Genomic DNA, 21,296 nt, shown 5'->3' on the forward strand with positions numbered 1-21,296 from the left:
AATTATCACGGTTATTACTAACGCGGTAATTTTAAATGTGGTCCAAATTTTCAAAAACTACTTATACTGAAATTTTTTTAACCAAGTTTTATTTAAAAAGACACACACATATTTAAATTGTCTATATGTACCTTAAGTAGAAAGTTGAATATGCATATGAAAGCAACACAAGCATTATAAATCAATTAATATGACAGAAACAAAATAATACTATAAATCAGGGGTAGGGAACCTATGGCTCTAGAGCCAGATGGGGCTCTTTTGATGACTGCATCTGGCTCTCAAATACATCTGAGCTAACATTACTTAACACTATTAGTAATGAATAATTCCACTGGTAATCACAGTGTTAAAAATAACGTTCAAATTATAAAACATTCTTATGCATTTTAATCAAACCATCCATTTTCTATCGCCCCTGTTCAAAATGTCGCATTAATGGTAAGAAGTATTATATTTATTATTGGTTAACTTTAGCATAACAATGTTATTAAAAAGAATAAAAATGTTAGTCTTACTTAAAAATGTTGGTCTTACTTAAAAATGCACGCATTTAGTTGTATTCAGTGCTAAAAAATATTTTAAGGCTCTCACGGAAATACATTTTGAAATATTTGGCTTTCATGGCTCTCTCAGCCAAAAAGGTTCTCGACCCCTGCTATAAATGAATACAAATAAATGTGACGTAACTGCACTTTTTGTCCATATGGATGAAAATAGTGTGCATGTTTGAGATCTAGTCTTACACATAGGACTGCACGATTATGGGCAAAATAATCATTATCAGGTTATTTTTATCAATATTGAGATGACAATTATTAATCAGGATTATTCATTATGTTTGGTAATAACAGTGTTGGGGTGTGAACGCGACACCCTCATTTAATTTGTAATGTGTAATAAAAATGCTTGAGATAAACGTTATCTATATATTTAAAGACAAATATTTGTGTTTTTGTTCACTATGTACATGTAGTAATGTGTGTACATGTACATTCTGTATCGGGACAAATCCATTGAGAGTTTTAGGAGAAATGTGTCTTAGATTCGCCCTGCGATGAGGTGGCGACTTGTCCAGTGTGTACCCCACCTTCCGCCCGATTGTAGCTGAGATAGGCGCCAGCGCCCCCCGCGATCCCGAAAGGGAATAAGCGGTAGAAAATGGATGGATGGATGGTGTCTTAGATTCCAGAAAACACAGAGTGAGATGTTCTACCTCTTGTGCGAAACACAAATGCATAAAATTACTTAAATAAATGGGTTGTACTTGTATAGCGCTTTTCTACCTTCAAGGTACACAAAGCGCTTTGACACTTCTTCCACATTTACCCATTCACACACACATTCACACACTGATGGAGGGAGCTGCCATGCAAGGCGCCAACCAGCACCCATCAGGAGCAAGGGTGACGTGACGAGGTTGGTACTAGGTGGGGATTGAACCAGGGACGCTCGGGTTGCGCACGGCCACTCTTCCACTGCGCCAATCCGTCCCCTCAACTTTAAATTTAACACATTAAATGACGAGTAAAACATTTACAAATACAACAACCAACTTCCAAAACATTAAAACCGACTCCAAAACACATCAAATGACTCCGAAGAGATTCACAGTGACATCTAAAACGTAAATTACTCCTAAAACACATAACAAGACTCCTAAAACTAATAATAAGACTCCTAAAACACATTAAGACTCCTAAAACACGTAAAAAACTCATAAAACACGGAAAAATACTCCTAAAAACATGTAAAAAAAACCCTCCTAAAACAAATTTAAAAGCAGATCCTAAAGCACGTAAAAAACTCATAAAACACGTAAAAATACTCCTAAAAAACAGGTAAAAAGACTCCCCATCCCCATCCATTTTCTACCGCTTATTCCCTTTCGGGGTCGCGGGGGGCGCTGGCGCCTATCTCAGCTACAATCGGGCGGAAGGCGGGGTACAGCCTGGACAAGTCGCCACCTCATCGCAGGGCCAACACAGAAAGACAGACAACTTTCACACACTAGGGCCAATTTAGTGTTGCCAATCAACCTATCCCCAGGTGCGTGTTTTTGGAAGTGGGAGGAAGCCGGAGTACCCGGAGGGAACCCACGCATTCACGGGGAGAACATGCAAACTCCACACAGAAAGATCCCGAGCCTGGGATTGAACCCAGGGCTGCAGGACCTTCGTATTGTGAGGCAGACGCACTAACCCCTCTTCCACCGTGAAGCCCCAGGTAAAAAGACTCCTAAAACAAATTTAAAAACAGAATGAGGCGTTTGCATCCTTTGTGAGCACATACACTCGGTGGCCTTGTAGGTGAACAGTGAACGTGAATGGAAGACCTGAAGGATAAAATAATTTACGGGTGCGCATCATCAGTAGTGTTCCTCTGGGTAACTGGGTGTTTCGGCCTTACAGGAATTAATTATACACCATAAACATTAACAAAATGCTATGTCACATGAGTGGTTATTAAAGTAATTAATCTGTGGAATGAAAAACACACAAGCAATGTGAAAAAACATGGTGTTTATGTTTTGATATCAACATAAAACACAGAGCAGTTTGGCTGATGAAGATAGAGTCAAATAAACAAGCTTCGTTCTTCAACAATCATGTAGTTCAGTGCAACAGTTTGGCCGACAAAAATGAACAGGAGTGATACCTCGTACATCTATTACACAATCTTTGTGCCTCACCGACAACTCGGCCTGTGTTCATCCATCCATCCATTTTCTACCGCTTATTCCCTTTCGGGGTCGCGGGGGGCGCTGGCGCCAATCTCAGCTACAATCGGGCGGAAGGTGGGGTACACCCTGGACAAGTCGCTACCTCATCTCAGGGCCAACACAGATAGACAGACAACATTCACACTCACATTCACACACTAGGGCCAATTTAGTGTTGCCAATCAACCTATCCCCAGGTGCATGTCTTTGGAAGTGGGAGGAAGCCGGAGTACCCGGAGGGAACCCACGCATTCACGGGGAGAACATGCAAACTCCACACAGAAAGATCCCGAGCCTTGATGAAATGTATCCATCCATCCATCCATTTTAATTTTCCTGAAGGAACTCTCCTGAAGGAATCAATAAAGTACTATCTATCTATCTATCTATCCATTTACTACTGCTTTTCCCTTACGAGGTCGCAGTGTTGCCTAAAATGCATTAATAAATGACGAGTATTCAATATTTAAACGGTATTACTAACCATCTGGAATTTTATCACGGTTTATCATTACACCGTTTACCATTACATCCCTGTGGACGCTGAAAAATCCAGAAATTAGCCCTTGCATTGTATAAAGCACATGGTTCAAAACATGGTAAAAAAAAAAAGAGTAGCAGCTTATCGTCCACCAAATTACAGTAATTATATTGAAAAAGACCGGTTTGGCGTTCAGGCTTGTCACTCATTGGTGTCTGGTCCGCACGTGCCCATGCACAGAAGCGCTCCACGAGAAGCAACTAACAATGTGCAGCCATGTTGTTATAATTGTATTCAATGATAGCTAACAATGGGTAGTTGGATGGGTGGATGGATGGATAGAAAGTATTTTATTGATTCCTTCAGGAGAGTTCCCTCAGGAAAATTAAAATTCCAGCAGCATTGTACATAGTTGAGATCTAACTTAAAAAGTAAATAATGGGGGTATAGATGGAAACAAAATAGGGAAGTATTACAATAAGAATACAAGTTAAAGCTGCAAGCAGTGATGGACGGGACCAACTTTTGCTGGTGTTTCCTGCCTTTACCCATTCAACATATCTTACATGCATCTTACCTACCTTCCCTGCCTCCTGGGGTCACACTGGTGCTTCTTTCTTTCACCCATACATGCTGATGCTTCCTGCCATTGCCCAGACAACATATCTTTACCTGCACATTACTTACCTTCTCTGTATCCTGGAGTCAAACTGGTGCCTCCTTCTTTCACCCAGTCAACATATCTTTACCCGCACAGTACCTACCTTCTCTGCATTGCGTGGTCACGCTGGTGCTTCCCGCTTTTAAGCGGCCATCTTGAGATGGCAGCAGCATCAGCGCTGCAGGTCTTTGAAGGCTCGTAAAATCAAAACCGGAGCAGATAGAAAAACTTTTTGCACAACTTTTAATCAGAAGGGTTCAATGTCTTTCCTGTGCGAGTTTGAAGCCGACACAACAAACGCACTCAGAGGAGATAATGTTTGAAAAAAAGGTGACAGGTTTTTACAAAACTTTTGTTTTGAAGGGGTAATTGCCAACTTCCTGTTGATTTTTGCTGAAGGATGTCAATTGATGAAAAGTAGGTCTAAGTGAGACCTACATGGAGGTTTTTGTTTAATTTTTCTACGACATTCCTACCGGAAGTTACAAGCAGTTTTGTCTGTGTTTTCTTCCCAAGAGCAGTTTTGTCAGTGTTTTATTCCTAGGGTGCGCTAGAGCGCAATTCTGAGTTTTGGGGTTTGTTTTTTTATTAGATTGCAATGTTCACCTGTCCTGATGTGTGTGTCGAGTTTGGTGAGTTTTGAAGTATTTTAAGGGGGTCAAATTACAGCTCAAAGAGGCAAAAATTACATATTTTTTAGGAAACTTTGGTTTTGAAGGGGTTTTTGCCAACTTCCTGTTGTATTTTGCTGAAGGATCGAAGTCTATGAAATGTAGGTCTAAGTCAGACCTACATAGAAGTTTTTGTTTCATGTCTCTACGACATTCCTAACGGAAATTACAAGCAGTTTTGTCTGTGTTTTTTCCTAGGGAGTGCTAGAGCGCAATTTTGAGTTTTGCGGTTTGGTTTTTTTTATTAGATGGCAATTTTCGCCAGTCCTGATGTGTGTTAAGTTTGGTGAGTTCTGAAGCATGTTAAGGGGGTCAAATTACAGTTCAGAGGCGACGGTATAATAATAATAAAACCTTAGAAATACAATAGGGTCCTCTGTCCCAAAGGGACATTTGGTCCCTAATAAAAAGCAACAATGAGAATAAAAATATAACTGTAAAATAAGAATGGCAGCTAAACGTTGCTAAATTGCTACCATGAGCTGAACACACATAAACTAATGCGTGTGTGTACGTATGAGCGTAGTTCACATCAGTTATTTGCTGAAAACATTAATAATGTGTAGACCTTTCTGGAAAGTTAGCGCCCTCTAGGCATTTGCCTGAAGGTTGCAAACAGCCCTAACATACACACCTTTGTCCTCAATCAGATTTAAGATTTTTTTTATATTGTTACCTGTTTTGCTGTGTCAAAATGTCTCATAGTGTAGAGCAGATCGGGGGCCACATGCGGCCCGTTAGGCTTTTCAATCTGGCCCGCCGGACATTCCCAAATAATTTTTTTGTATCTTTAAGATGGAAACTGTAGCTGTCATTTTGATGTGCGCTGATGTTTTGAAAATGACCGTAAATCTTGAACTATACAAAGTATTTCAATGGTTGGAATCTGCCTTTTTGCATGATATACTAGTTTCTTTGGTAATCTAATCAGTTACTATGGTAATCTAATTAGTTACTATGGTAATCTAATTAGTTACTATGGTAATCTAAGTCACAGCAGCTCGGACGAGGTACCAAACAGTGTGGGTGTGGAGCGTTTCCACTGAGTGTTTCCAGAGAGGCCAGCCTGAAATGTGGGTTTTTTCCCCCGTTTTTTCACGTTTATATTCAGCTGTGTTTGTTGCATTTAGCTTGATTGTAAAATATGTGGATGGAGAGGGGGTGTGGCGTTCATACGTTGTCAATATTCAGTGTTTTATCTTTCATAGTTAACATTGTAAATCCCGCATTCTTTATTTTCATGTACATTCTGGGTGTCTCATTCAGTAAAAAAGCTTGAAATTCCATTCCGTTTTTTAAACTGTCCTTCAAAAAGTTTTTAGCATTCAATCAGATATTATTGTGAGGTTTTGTATTAGTGTTCTTAAAAAATCAGATATACCGGACATTTTTTTCTCTAAATTTGGTCCCCAAGTCAAAATAATTACCCAGGCCTGGTGTACAGCAGCAGTGTCCACATTTTTTTCCACCGAGGACTGAAGAGTCAAAGAATATAGGCGCAATTTTGTCCACTTTTACATTGCATACCAAATCTGTTTTTGTTTTGTTTTTTGCCTTAAAATGACACAGATCAGATTTTTTTTTGCCAGTCCAAGAGCTCCAAATTGCTTCAAATCTGATCTTTTCGCATAAGATTCAGGCCACATCAAGAAATATTCGGAAACCGAATGGAACTGATGTTTTCAAACGGGATTTCAATCTAAATGTGAAGTGAAGTGAATAATATTTATATAGCGCTTTTTCTCTAGTGACTCAAAGCGCTCATTTGAATTTGAATGGGAAATCTAATTAAAGTTATCGTACTTGTCAGTGGAGTTTAACATGGTCACATGCAGTCTGTCAGGCTTGTCCGTGACAGTGTGGCCATGTTTTAGTTTTTCTGTCTGTTTCCTATCTCTTATATTGTTTGTTTCCTGTTTTTTTCCCCTAAGCTGAGGCTGATTGGCACCTGGCCACACCTGGTGTCAATCAGCCCGCTCCTATTTGAGCCTGTTTTGTCCTCCAGTCGAGTGCTGGATTATTGGATTGTATTGTTGCTCCTGTCGCATCGTGTCGTGTCGCTCCTGTCGTGTCATTGCAATTGTGAATTATATTTATATAGCGCTTTTCTCTAGTGACTCAAAGCGCTTTACATAGTGAAACCCAATATCTAATTATTTTACATTTAAACCAGTGTGGGTGGCACTGGGAGCAGGTGGGTAAAGTGTCTTGCCCAAGGACACAACAGCACGGACTAGGATGGCGGAAGCGGGGATCGAACCTGCAACCCGCAAGTTGCTGGCACGGCCACTCTACCAACCGAGCTATACCGCCCCAGGGGTGCCAGACGTACGTTTGAACAGGTTTAATACGGCCTGCGGCTTGCAAAATGGGTTTGATAACATAAAGCCAAGCTAATTGCTTCTATTTAACAGCTACAAAAAGATTAGAACTAGGGCAGGGCGATATATCGAATATACTCCATATATCGCGGGTTTGTGTCTGCGATATTGAAAATAATAATAATAATAATGGATTAGATTTTATATCGCGCTTTTTCATTATTAGATACTCAAAGCGCTCACAGAGAAATTTATTATATCGTGATATTTGAGTATACGTTCTCACGCAGTTGCTTTTAGCTGCTGGCATCATTCTTTCTTGTCTCTCCTTCTCATGGAGACATAAAACAAGCGCACCTTCTTTCATACATCACATACTGTCACATGTGCGACCCCGACTTAAACAAGTTGAAAAACTTATTGGGGTGTTACCATTTAGTGGTCAATTGTACGGAATATGTACTGTACTGTGCAATCTACTGATAAAAGTTTCAATCAATCAATCAATCAATACGCCCTCGCGGAGCAGAGAGGTAGCGGCATGGGTAAGGTTAGCTGTGGTGCTAGTGGAGTGGTGCGAGTAGTAATACGAGAGAAGGAAGGTGCGAATCTTGTAACAAATGAAGGAATACTGTAATTAATCCCAAGAAAAACAGCAGGGGATCCATCGTCTGGCGGTGGTTTGGCTTCAAGTGGGAATATGTCGAACAGACAACCGTAATTTGTCAAGTGTGGGGCAGAAGCGTTGCTACAAAAAGTAGCATTACTGCTAATATGTAGCATCATTTGTAAAGTCACCTGCTAGAGCAGGGGTAGGGAACCTATGGCTCTAGAGCCAGATGTGGCTCTTTTGATGACTGCATCTGGCTCTCTGATAAATCTGAGCTGACGTTGCTTAACACGATAAGTAATGAATAATTCCACTTGTAATCACAGTGTTAAGAATAATGTTCAAAATATAAAACATTCTCATGCATTTTTAATCCATCCATCCGTTTTCTACCGCACCTGTTCAAGAAGTTGCGTTAATGGTAAGAAGTTTTTTATTTATTATTGGTTAGTGTGGGGCTTGCCCTCCTGGGGGTTCTTCAGACCTCCAAGCACCGACATGAGAGCCTGTTTCAGGGTTACAATATTGTTTTATTTTTCAATAAGTCTCTCAGTTGCTTTTCAGCAATTGTATTTCCAGCCCCAACCCAGTCTCTCTCCCTGGCTGCTGCTTATAACAGCATGACAGGTGATTAGATAACAAGGCCCAGGTGGGCCATCTACGAACCAGTCGCTGCAGGCCCGCAGGCCACGCCCCCTCCACAGTTATCTTCAGAATAACAATGTTATTACAAAGAATAAGAGACTTATTATACTCTAGAAATGTTGGTCTTACTTAAAAATGCACGTGTTTAGTTGTGTTTAGTGTTAAAAAAAATATTATATGGCTCTTACTGAAATATATTTTAAAATATTTGGCTTTTTGGCTTTCTCAGCCAAAAAGGTTCCCAGCCCCTGTGCTGGAGAATGAAGAGTGCTTGAAGCTCCATTCGGTGACACACCAAGAAAATGCCGAGGCAACCATTTCCAGAAGGAAATAACGTCCGAAGTAACCTACCACATAGCGAAGGACATACACTATTTGATTTCCTATTATGCAGCTCATTTTTATATGAAAGTTATTGACATATATTGTGTGACATCATGCACAAAAGTGCACTAATAGCTTGTTTTAAAATATCTCTGACAATTTTTCACTTTCTGATTTGAAATGATATGAGTGTTTGTGCGACTGCTTAATAAATACAGTTTTGGTCAGTTGACTTAGTTGTGATTTCCCTCTCTGCATGAAAGTTTAAAATTAGCATATATTAATGCAGTATGATGCACCGAAATGAAAATTTGTGGCCAAAGCCGAAGCCGAATAAAATTTAAACGCTTGGCCGAAGGCCGAATACCGAATAATGAATGTAGTTTTTCACAATTTTTTTAATATTGCATAAATAGCCTAGAATAAATATTTAGACATGTTTTTCAAATAAAGTAATTTTTTATTGAATATTGAAATTTTTTTAATAATCCAGTAGCCTTTGCTTTTCAAAAGCACAAAGTTTTTCATTTATATTAGGCCTTCAAACAAAACATGCATTCCAAAAAAAAATAAAGTGCATTAAAGTGGATAAACCCACAACAAATGAATTGTCCTTTTAGCAAAAGTCTGCTTAGCCACAGTAGATATGCTAATAATGTAAACAGAAGGCTCAAGTAAATCTCAATTAAGTGTGTGCTTGTAACCTCTTACACTTATACAGGTAGCCTACACAACAGGCTAATAATGTAAACAGAAGGCTCAAGTAAATCTCAATTAAGTGTGTGCTTGTAACCTCATACACTTATACAGGTACACAACATATCCCAACGTCACCGCGTCACTGCACGTTGGTTGATTGCGTCACCGCGTCAAAAAATTGCGTCACACGCCACTATTCGGCCTTGTTTTTAACTCATTCCACCGAAGGCCGAATGTGGCTTTTTTTCCCCATATTCGGCCGAATATATTCGGTTACCGATTAATCGGTGCATCCCTAGTATGAAGAAGAATGTTTTAATGTAGACACATAGAATCATCATACAGCTGTGATTATATGCATCAAGTGTTCATTCAAGGCTAAGGAAAAATATCGAGGTATATATCGTATATCGCGATATGGCATGAAAATAGAGATATTAATAGAAACCAATTTTGCCCAGCCCTGTTATAAACATAAATTGACCACCGCTGAAGCCACATTCTTTGAAATGAAGAACAGATGCCTACAAATGAGGATTGCATGAGTACCGTTGCACAACCCTACTTAAATCAATTTAACACACTTGGAAATAAACCAGCATCATGTGTTGTGTTATTTCCACTTATTTGCTCCGTGCAGACATTTTAAATCTTGATTAAGTCAAAAACAGCTGTTTGTTATCTTGGGCAAGGATAAAAGCACCTTTTATTCATCAGATCTGATAAACTTGTCACACTTTTAAGCAGGCTGTTATTTTATTTTGTATTTTCAAGGGTTGCCACAGCAAGTCTTTGTTTTTTTTTATACCGCATGCCCCTCTGACATGCAACTTTCCCATTTGTGCAGGGTTGGAACCAGACTGGACATCTCCAGGGAGTTGGGGAGCACAAATGGCATCAGAGTGTACGATTACACAACCCACCATGGCTGAAAAAAAAAACGTACGGTAGAAAAGCAGTTGTAGTGTTCTTCCCATGCGTTCAGGAATTACTGACTTGAAAGTATTCACAGCCATTCACTTTTCCCACATTTTGTTATGTCAAAGACTAAAATTCGACATACCCCATAATGAAAATTTGAACAGTTTTTGTAATTTATTTAAAATGGAAAAAAATCACACGTACTTTAAGTATTCACAGCATTTGCTCAATACTTTATTGATGCACCTTTTGGCAGAAATTACAGCCTCAGCCTCAAGCGTGGCATCATATTAAAAAAATCTATCTTTGGGCAGTTTCGCCCATTTCGCTTTGCAGCGCCATCAGCTTGGATGAGAAGCGTTGGTTTTTATCCAGGATCAATCAATGTTTATTTATATAGCCCCAAATCACAAATGTCTCAAAGGACTGCACAAACCATTACGACTACGACATCCTCGGAAGAACCCACAAAAGGGCAAGGAAAACTCACATCCAGTGGGCAGGGAGAATTCACATCCAGTGGGACGCCAGTGACAATGCTGACTATGAGAAACTTTGGAGAGGACCTCAGATGTGGGCAACCCCCCCCCCCCCCTAAGGGACCGAAAGCAATGGATGTCGAGCGGGTCTAACATGATACTGTGAAAGTTCAATCCATAGTGGCTCCAACACAGCCGCAAGAGTTCAGTTCAAAGCGGATCCAAGACAGCAGCGAGAGTCCCGTCCACAGAAAACCATCCCAAGCGGAGGCGGATCAGCAGCGTAGAGATGTCCCCAACCGATACACAGGCGAGCGGTCCATCCTGGGTCTCGACTCTGGACAGCCAGTACTTCATCCATGGTCATCGGACCACAAGGGAGGGGGGGACATAAGAGAAAAAAGAAAAGAAGCGGCAGATCAACTGGTCTAAAAAGGAGGTCTATTTAAAGGCTACAGTATACAGATGAGTTTTAAGGTGAGACTTAAATGCTTCTACTGAGGTAGCATCTCGAACTGTTACCGGGAGGGCATTCCAGAGTACTGGAGCCCGAACGGAAAACGCTCTATAGCCCGCAGACTTTTTTGGGGCTCTAGGAATCACTAATAAGCCGGAGTCTTTTGAACGCAGATTTCTTGCCGGGACATATGGTACAATACAATCGGCAAGATAGGATGGAGCTAGACCGTGTAGTATTTTATACGTAAGTAGTAAAACCTTAAAGGATGTCTCTATACATTGTTGCATTCATCTCAGTCTAATCAGGGAGAGGACCAAAAACCCGATGGTCACTCTGTAAGAGCTACAGCATTTCTTGGTAAAAAGTTTGCCAAAATGCACCAGAAAGACTTTTAAACCATGAGAAAAAAAAATCTTGTCTAAAAAGACAAAGATTGGACTATTTGGCGTGAATGTCAGACATTATGTTTGGAGAAAACCAGGCACCGCTCAACACCGGACCAATACCATCCCTATAAGGAAGCATCATGCTGTGGGGTTGTTTTTTAGCGTAAAGGAACTACAAGGGAGAGGGGGTAAGAGCAGAAAAGAAACAGCAGATCAACTGGTCTAAAAAGGGGGGTCTATTTAAAGGCTAGAGTATACAAATGAGTTTTAAAATGGGACTTAAATGCTTCTACTGAGGTAGCATCTCTAACTGTTACCGGGAGGACATTCCATAGTACTGGAGCCCTTATAGAAAACGCTCTATAACCTGCAGACTTTTTTTGGGCTCTGGGAATCACTAATAAGCCCCAATAATAACCCCAAAAAGTGCAATTCCCCTTTAAGAACCCGACAACAACGAAGACTTTTCACCAGAAGAAGAGGTTTTTTCCGGGTGACGCCATCAAACGCTGGCCTAACTCCAATCTCAATTCATCAGTTGACAAAATCCTTTTGTCACTCACACACGCGCACTAAACCCCGCCGATATCCGTGTGCAGCCTTAAGCCAACTTGAGTCAGGCGGGCATCTTATGTGAAAGCACACACCTTGCACACAGAGAATCGGTGTCATAGTTAGAGCGTTATATAAGCGTGTGTCAGTGACGCTGTGGGCCAAGCCTCTGCCCGGACTCTGGCGCCTGTCATCCTCACACACACACACACACACACACACACACACACACACACTTGCCCCTGTCAAACTAATTTACACTGACCTCCTAATTACTCTAATGAACCATCACAGGGACAGATTATCCCTGGATGCTGCTTTTGCTCCAGCTTAGCCCTGAAGCCGTGATGGCGAAGAAGTCTGGCGTGTGTGAAATCGGTCGCTGGGTGCTAGTCCTGCTCTGGTTCCGCTGCCATCTTCCAATTGGATTAGTAACAGGTCCCCAACCACCGGTCCAGGGATTGGTACCGGTCCATGACGCATTTGCATTGAATAATCGATAATCGACTGCATTTGAAGCGACCGGAATGAGAATCAGCACCTCCAGGTCCCGGAAAAGGGTGGAGTGCCATCTCCGGGTTGGGGAGGAGACCCTGCCCCAAGTGGAGGAGTTCAAGTACTTAGGATTCTTGTTCACTAGTGTTGGAAGAGTGGATCGTGAGATCAACAGGCGGATCGGTGCGGCGTCTTCAGTAATGCGGACGTTCTACCGATCCGTGGTGGTGAAGAAGGAGCTGAGCCGGAAGGCAAAGCTCTCAATTTACCGGTCGATCTACGTTCCCATCCTCACCTATGGTCATGAGCTTTGGGTCATGACCGAAAGGATAAGATCACGGGTACAAGCGGCCGAAATTAGTTTCCTCCGCCGGGTGGCGGGGCTCTCCCTTTGATATAGGGTGAGAAGCTCTGCCATCCGGGAGGAACTCAAAGTAAAGCCGCTGCTCCTCCACATGGAGAGGAGCCAGATGAGGTGGTTCGGACATCTGGTCAGGATGCCACCCGAACTCCTCCCGAGGGAGGTGTTTAGGGCACGTCCAACCGGTAGGAGGCTACGGGGTAGACCCAGAACACGTTGGGAAGACTATGTCTCCCGGCTGGCCTGGGAACGCCTCGGGATCCCCCGGGAAGAGCTAGACAAAGTGGCTGGGGAGAGGGAAGTCTGGGCTTCCCTGCTTAGGCTGCTGCCCCCGCGACCTGACCTCTGATAAGTGGAGGAAGATGGATGGATGGATGGACTGAATTTTCTGTAACGTAAGTTTCGCCTGTCCCACTAGACCAGGAATAGGAAAACTGTGGCTCTTTTGATGACTGCATCTGGCTCTCGGATAAATCTGAGCTTACATTGCTTAACACGATAAGTAACGAATAATTAGGGCCCGATGTCCCTTTGGGACAGAGAACCCTATTGAATTTCTAAGGTTTTATTATTGTTTATTATACCGCCGCCTCTTTGAGCTGTAATTTGACCCCCTTAACATGCATCAAAACTCACCAATTTTGACACACACATCAGGACTGGCGAAAATTGCGATCTAATCAAAAAAACACAACTCAAAATTGCGCTCTAGCGCCCCCTAGGAAGAAAACAGACAAAACTGTCACTAACTTCCAGTAGGAACATCGTAGAAACATGAAACAAAAAACACTATGTAGGTCTCAGTTAGACCTATATTTCATACACTCTTGCCTCAATGCTAAAATCAACAGGAAGTTTGCAACTCCCCCTTCAATACAAAAGTTGGCTAAATTTTTTTCGCTTTTTTTCAAATATTATCTCCTCTGAGGCCGTTTTTCGTTTCGGCTTCAAATAAGCAAGAGAAGAGAGATTGAACCCTTCTGATTAAAAGTTGATGAAACAGTTTTAATCACTGCTACGGGTTTGATTTTATCAACCTTCAAAGAACCGCTGCGCTGAAAACCATTTAAAAGATGACCGCCGTGCGTAGACACTAGAGATGCGCGGTTTGCGGTTCCATCCGCGGATTAACCGCGGGTCGGGCGGGTGACATGACAAAAAAATAGATTATAATTAGATTCGGGCGGGTGGCGGTTGAACCATCCGGAAATATTTGATATACATGGTTCTGGGATCAGTATCGTTTGCCATTCAAAGAGCCATTTAAGACCTTTGTCATAATGACTGCCGGCAGTCACCCAGATAATAAGCATTGGGGCGTGCTATGAAGCCTTTGACTTTGTCACCTACTACAACATGTACGATCTGCTTGTCAATCCAGCATCATGTTGTGTGTGACTTCCGCGGCAACACGCACACGACTGCAAGGCATACTGGGTGACACAGAGTACACTAATGGTTGTGATATAAACAATTTTAACACTCTTAGTAATGTGCGCCACGCTGTGAAGCCACACCAATTAAGAACGACAAACACATTTCGGGAGAACATCCTCACAGTAACACAACATAAACGCAACACAACAAATACCCAGAATCCTTTGTATTCATGACACACCCTGACTATTTTATACACCCCGCTAGCAGCAAATCCCGCCAAAATATATTCAGGTATTGTCACAGATACAAAGGATTCTGGGTATTTGTTGTGTTGCGTTTATGTTGTGCTACTGTGCGGATGTTCTCCCGAAATGTGTTTGTCAATCTTGTATTGTGTGGCTTCACAGCGTGGCACATATTAGTAAGTGTTAAAGTTGTTTATATCACAACCATCAGTGTACTCTGTGTCACCCAGTATGCCTTTCAATCTTGTACGTGTGATTGCGGAAGCTGCACACAACATGTTGTCTGACCAACTATCGGTTTGCACATGTTGTCGAAGGTGTCAAAGGCAATGGCTTCACAGCACGCCCATATTCTTGTCGACAGGATGAACGCTTTTGGATAGCCGCGAGAACGTTAGCGGCTCCAATTGTCTTCATTGCTCTGCAAAACAGGATTAAATAGCTCTGTGAGTGATATAAAAGGCCGATCTTTGATATATCTCAGCGGGCGGGTACGGTCCTGATAAAATGTTGTTTCGGGTGGACGGCGGGTGGATGACGACTTTGGTGATGCGGATGCGGATGATATAATTGCCTATCCGCGCATCTCTAGTAGACACAGTGAGGGAGATTTTTTTTTCTTTTTTCTCCCCTACCGTCTGCTGCTGTTGCGCACGCACCAACATTCGTGGGGGAGGGGCTGTGATGGTCTATACCAAGATGGCTGCCAGGTGCCGTAGTTAAGCCGGTATGTTTTAAAGTTGTCGTTTGCCTGAATATCGTAAAAACAACCGTCCGACATTCTTTATTTTGGGTACTTACATATGGTGCCTGACTGTTATGTTTTTTTTCCTACCGCTCCCAGTATATAATCTTATAAATGGCACAAACGCGCCAGTGACACAATATTTGAATAATATTAACATTAGCTGTGCTTCGCCCTCGTGTGAAATATTTGCTAAGATGGCTGCCGGCCAGCTTGGGTCTTGGGGGCAGCAGCCAAAGCGGTCCTGTCCATCACTGCTTGCAGCTTTAATTCCACTTGTAATCACAGTGTTAAAAATAATTACCACACCTGTTCAAGAAGTTGCGTTAATGGTAAGAAGTCATTTATTTATTAATGGTTAGTGTGGGGCTGGCCCTCCTGGGGGTTCTTCAGACCACCAAGCACCAACATGAGAGCCTGTTTCAGGGTTACAATATTTTATTTTTTAATAAGTCTCTCAGTTGCTTTCCAGCCATTTTTCTTTTTGTTTTTCGTCCTCGCTCGTGCTTTGGCTCCAGCTCCAACCCCGTCTCTCCTCCTGGCTGCTGCTTATAAACAGAGCAAGAGGTGATTAGATAACAAGGCCCAGGTGGGCCATCCACGCACCTGTCGCTGATTTCGAGGCCGATCCTGGCAACACCCCGCTTCGCTGCAGGCCCGCAGGCCACTCCCCCCTCCACAGTTAGCTTCAGAATAATAATGTTATTACAAAGAATAAGAGACGTATTATACTCTAGAAATGTTGGTCTTACTTAAAAATGCACGCGTTTAGTTGTGTTCAGTGCTAAAAAAAAATATTATATGGCTCTTAGAGAAATACCTGCACTAGACCAAAGGTGTCAAACTGAAGGGCCGGGGGCCAGATCTAGCCCACGACATTATTTAATGTGGCCCGCAAAAACGTTGCAAAAATATGCGTCAATAAAGTACTTTACAAAATGTATTAGTTCTTTCCATTTTGGCAGAAAAAACACATGTATTGCATGCAATTGCACATCTTTTAAAATGTAATATAAGCTAATAATGCAACAAATATAATACTATCATTTATTTCAAACTTTTTTTGTTAAAATAAAAATAATGACCAAATATGCTTGACTCAGGATTTCAAAGCAAGTTTTCCATCCAACTGTGCACTGTAAAAATAACCAGGTAACTGAGCCAGTGGCCTTGTGGTTTGGGTGTCCGCCCTGAGATCGGTAGGTCATGAGTTCAACCCCGGCCTAGTCATACCAAAGATTATAAAAATGGGACCCATGACCTCCCTGCTTGGCACTCAGCATCAAGGGGTTGGAATTGGGGGTTAAATCACCAAAAATTATTCCCGGGCGCGGCCACAGTTGCTGCTCACTGCTCCCCTCACCTTCCAGGGGGTGAATAAGGGGATGGGTCGAATGCAGAGGACAAATTTCACCAACCCTAATCTGTGTGTGACAATAATTGCAGCATATATTTTTCCAAAACCTGTATGTACCTTTCAGCATTAATGGTGCCTTCACAGATGTGTAAGTTACCCATGCCTTGGGCACAAATGCACCCCCATACCATCACAGATGCTGGCTTTTCAACTCGATAACAGCCTGAATGGTTCACTTCCCCTTTGGTCCGGATGACACGATGTCTAATATTTCCAAAAACAATTTGAAATGTGGACTCGTCAGACCACAGAACACTTATCCACTTAGCATCAGTCCATCTTGGATGATATGGATGTTGTTGATAAATGGCTTTCGCTTTGCATGGTAGAGCTTTACCTTGCACTTACAGATGTAGCGACGAACTGTATTTAGTGGCAGTGGTTTTCTGAAGTGTTTCATGTGGTGATATCCTTTAGAGATTGATGTGGGTTTTTGATACAGTGCCGTCCGAGGGATCGAAGGTCATGGTCATTCAATGTTGGTTTCCGGCCATGCCGCTTACGTGGAGTGATTTCTCCAGATTCTCTGAACATTTTGATGATATTATGGACCGTAGATGTTGAAACCCCTAAATTTCTTGCAATTGCACTTTGAGAAACGTTGTTCTTAAACTGTTTGACTATTTGCTCACGCAGTTGTGGACAAAGGGGTGTACCTCGCCCCATCCTTTCTTCTCAAAGACTGAGCATTTTTTTGGGGAAGCTGTTTTTATACCCAATCATGGCACCCAACTAACCTGCCCACCTGTGAGATCTTCCAAATAAGTGTTTGATGAGCATTCCTCAACTTTATCAGTATTTATTGCCACCTTTCACAACTTCTTTGTCACGTGTTGCTGTCATCAAATTCAAAAGTTAATGATTATTACAAAAAAAAAAATGTTTATGAGTTTGATCATCAAATATGTCGTCTTTGTAGCATATTCAACTGAATATGGGTTGAAAATGATTTGCATTGTATTCCGTTTATATTTACATTTAACACACTTTCCCAACTCATATGGAAACGGGGTTTGTAGTTGCATAATGTTCTTAGAGTGCACACTGTGTGCGTATTATATATACAATGTGTGCATACCGTATAAGCGCGTGTCTCTGATGGATGAGAATGTGACATACATCTTCTGTGAGGAATCGTACACACTTCTGTGTTGCGTCATGTCCACTACAAGTTTAGTATAAATAGTGCAGATATACAATATGTGAATATTTACGTATCGAGGATACTTTTACTTCTATTTGCATCCAAGCTTATCCTTACTGCATTTGCCGTGTCAACGCACTGCCATATATCATTTGCTCACTTTTGTGCGTCGCCACTTGTGACTTTACATTCAGTCCTCCCTAAAAATAAGTGACACATTGGGGGGGGGGAAGCAGCAATTAGCTGGCGGGCTGCATTTTAAGATCACCGGGCTCTACATCGCATGCGTCACACTGCAGGAGGGTGCACATTTTACTGTGCTGAGGCACATGTGTCCAGTTACGCGTACTGTGTGCCCACATAAGGGTTCTGGTGGGTTCAAAGTGAGTCATTTGAATTTGAATAGGAAATTTAATTAAAGTTATCCTATTTGTAAGTGGAGTTTAACATGGTCACATGCAGTCTGTCAGGCTTGTCCGTGACAGTGTGGCCATGTTTTAGTGTTTCTGTCTGTTTCCTATTTCTTATATTGTTTGTTTCCTGTTTTTTTCCCCTAAGCTGAGGCTGATTGGCACCTGGCCACACCTGGTGTCAATCAGCCCGCTCCTATTTAAGCCTGTTTTGTCCTCCAGTCGAGTGCTGGATTATTGGATTGTATTGTCGTTCCTGTCGCATCGTGTCGTGTCGCTCTTGTCGTGTCATTGCAATTGTGAATTATATTTATATAGCGCTTTTGTCCTGCAGTCCTGGGTTCAAATCCAGGCTCGGGATCTTTCTGTGTGGAGTTTGCATGTTCTCCCCGTGAATGCGTGGGTTCCCTCCGGGTACTCCGGCTTCCTCCCACCTCCAAAGACATGCACCTGGGGATAGGTTGATTGGGAATGTTGTCTGTCTATCTGTGTTGGCCCTGCGATGAGGTGGCGACTTGTCCAGGGTGTATCCCGCCTTCCGCCTGATTGTAGCTGGGATAGGCGCCAGTGCCCCCCGCGACCCCGAAAGGGAATAAGCGGTAGGAAATGGATGGATGGATAGCGCTTTTCTCTAGTGACGCAAAGCGCTTTACATAGTGAAACCCAATATCCAAGTTACATTTAAACCAGTGTGGGTGGCACTGGGAGCAGGTGGGTAAAGTGTCTTGCCCAAGGACACAACGGCAGTGACTAGGATGGCGGAAGCGGGAATCGAACCTGCAACCCCCAGGTTGCTGGCATGGCCACTCTACCAACCGAGCTATACCTACCCCTATATTTCGGTAGCGATTTGTAGCTTACTGTCTTTTGTTCCCTGCTTTCAGTTTGTCTTTATACAACACGTAACGACCCCTGTTTTCTTGCTCACTAGCGTCCACGCTAGGCCCTTTTGTTTTCTAGCTCCCATGCTAGCTCTTTTAGTTTGTTATCCGCCTCGTGCGCGCTTTTTGTTAGTACCCTTTTGTTTATTTGTTTATTTCCTGTTCAATGCCTGCCTCCTTCTCTGCATCTTGGGGTTCGTCACCAACAAACTTTGACACAGTCCTGGTCAAAAGTTTACATACACCTGTCATGGCTGTCTTGAGTTTCCAGTCATTTCTACAACACTTATTTTTTTGTTATAGAGTGATTGGAGGACATTTGTGTTGGTCACAAAAAAACATTCATGCAGTTTGGTTCTTTTATGAATTTATTATGGGTCTGCTGAAAATGTGAGCAAATTTGGTTGGTTGAAAAGTATACATACAGCAATGTCTATATTTGCTTACATGTCCCTCGGCAAGTTTCACTGCAATAAGGCGCTTTTGGTAGCCATCCACAAGCTTCTGCTTGACCACTCCTCTTGATTAAAGGCCTCACCTTTTCTCCTCCAAACATATTGCTGGGTATCGTGGCCGAACAGCTCAATTTTTTTTTCATCCGACCACAGAACATACTTGCCAAATTCGGGAGATGGGAGGGGGGTTAGTGCTGCAAGGGATTCTGGGTATTTGTTCTGTTACAACAGCGTGGCTTCGTAGTAAAAGAGTGCGGGTACTTTCCTGGCCCGCCTGCAGTCCAGACCTGTCTCCCATGGAAAATGTGTGGCGCATTAGGAGACGTAAAATACGACAGCGGAGACCCCGGACTGTTGAACGACTGAAGCTCTACATAAAACAAGAATGGGAAAGAATTCCACTTTCAAAGCTTCAACAATTAGTTTCCTCAGTTTCCAAACGTTTATTGAGTGTTGTTAAAAGAAAAGGTGATGTAACACAGTGGTGAACATGCCCTTTCCCAACTACTTTGGCACATGTTGCAGCCATGAAATTCTAAGTTACTTATAACAATTTTATGAGTTTGAACATCAAAAATGTTGTCTTTGTAGTGCATTCAACTGAATATGGGTTGAAAAGGATTTGCAAATCATTGTATTCCGTTTATATTTACTTCTTGTCATGATCCACGTCTTGGATCATGGCATATTCTGGTTTTGGTTCTGTTTGTTATCACATTCTGTCTAGTATTTGTCTTCCTCAGTTCTTTGTGGCACTTCCTGGTTTTGTTCCGTTGTCATAGTTACCCATTCTCCTTTGATCACGCGCACCTGCCCTTGATTAGTTATTTCCCTATTTAAGACCGCCTTTGTTTGACATTCTTTCTTGGACTCTCGTTTGCTTCACGCTACAGTGGACGTCGCTCTTTCCAGCCTTGTGGTAACCACCTTCGTGTACATTAGCTTCCATGCTATTTCAGTTGTTTGTCTGTCTATCTGTGTTGGCCCTGCGATGAGGTGGCGACTTGTCCAGGGTGTACTCCGCCTTCCGCCCGATTGTAGCTGAGATAGGCGCCAGCGCCCCCCGTGACCCCGAAAGGGAATAAGCGGTGGAGAATGGATGGATGGATGTCCCGAGCTCATGCTAGCGCTTTCTGTTTTGTTTGTTAGTGCATTCGAGCAAGTGTTTTGGGTTCTTAGTCTGTTTTAGTTAGTATAAATATATTATTGTTCCTACCTCACGCTGTGTCCATCTTCGCTGATCCCAGGAGAGAACAACTTGTCGCCACCAAGACGTCACACTTCTAACACAATTTCCCAACTCCTATAGAAACGGGGTTTGTGTCCTAGTACCGGTATACCGTACAACCCTGCACAAAATGGCAAAGAGTGCAAAAACCTCCAGAATGGAGAAACCAAACAACATAGGAGTGCAGTTCCCAGAGTCAGCACTGCATTTTCATCTCAAAAACAAGGGACAGTCCTGAAGGCAACGATGTCCTTGGATCTCACTCCCCAAAGATTGCCACTAATGAGTTGTTTTGCCACCAGGACGGCGAAAGACCTTTTGGCATGCATGACGGTCATTGACAGCAACAACAACCCCGAGGGGACACACCCACCAGAGACACATGGAAACGCCACACCTAAAATGCTGAACTGAAGAAGCCTTTTTTGGGGGAAAGGCGAAACATTGTCAACAAACTAGAGTCCGGTTGCCTCGATTTAACCTCTGCCGAGCAAAGTTGGCTTGTGGCCTGCAGTTCTTTCAGCATGACAATGGCTGGAAGAGAGCAGACCATGGGACTCGCGCTCTGGCAGCTGTGGACGAGCGCTAGGTCAGTCGGCTGTT

At 42.5% G+C, this 21,296-nt stretch overlaps 1 long non-coding RNA gene across 3 annotated transcripts in view; it reads left to right on the plus strand.

Moving 5' to 3' along the window:
- LOC133535693 (uncharacterized) overlaps window positions 1-21,296 on the plus strand; it is a 26,427-nt gene extending 5,131 nt beyond the window's left edge. For 2 of the 3 annotated variants that reach the window (XR_009802297.1, XR_009802296.1), the window contains exon 3: window positions 9,982-10,386. This is a non-coding gene — a long non-coding RNA (uncharacterized LOC133535693). Of the gene's footprint in view, window positions 1-9,981; window positions 10,387-20,995 lie in introns of those variants that run through there. The other variant, XR_009802298.1, reaches the window with a different exon arrangement.

Source organism: Nerophis ophidion, linkage group LG16 (genome assembly GCF_033978795.1).
Source record: "Nerophis ophidion isolate RoL-2023_Sa linkage group LG16, RoL_Noph_v1.0, whole genome shotgun sequence".
Taxonomy (NCBI): Eukaryota; Metazoa; Chordata; class Actinopteri; order Syngnathiformes; family Syngnathidae; genus Nerophis; species Nerophis ophidion.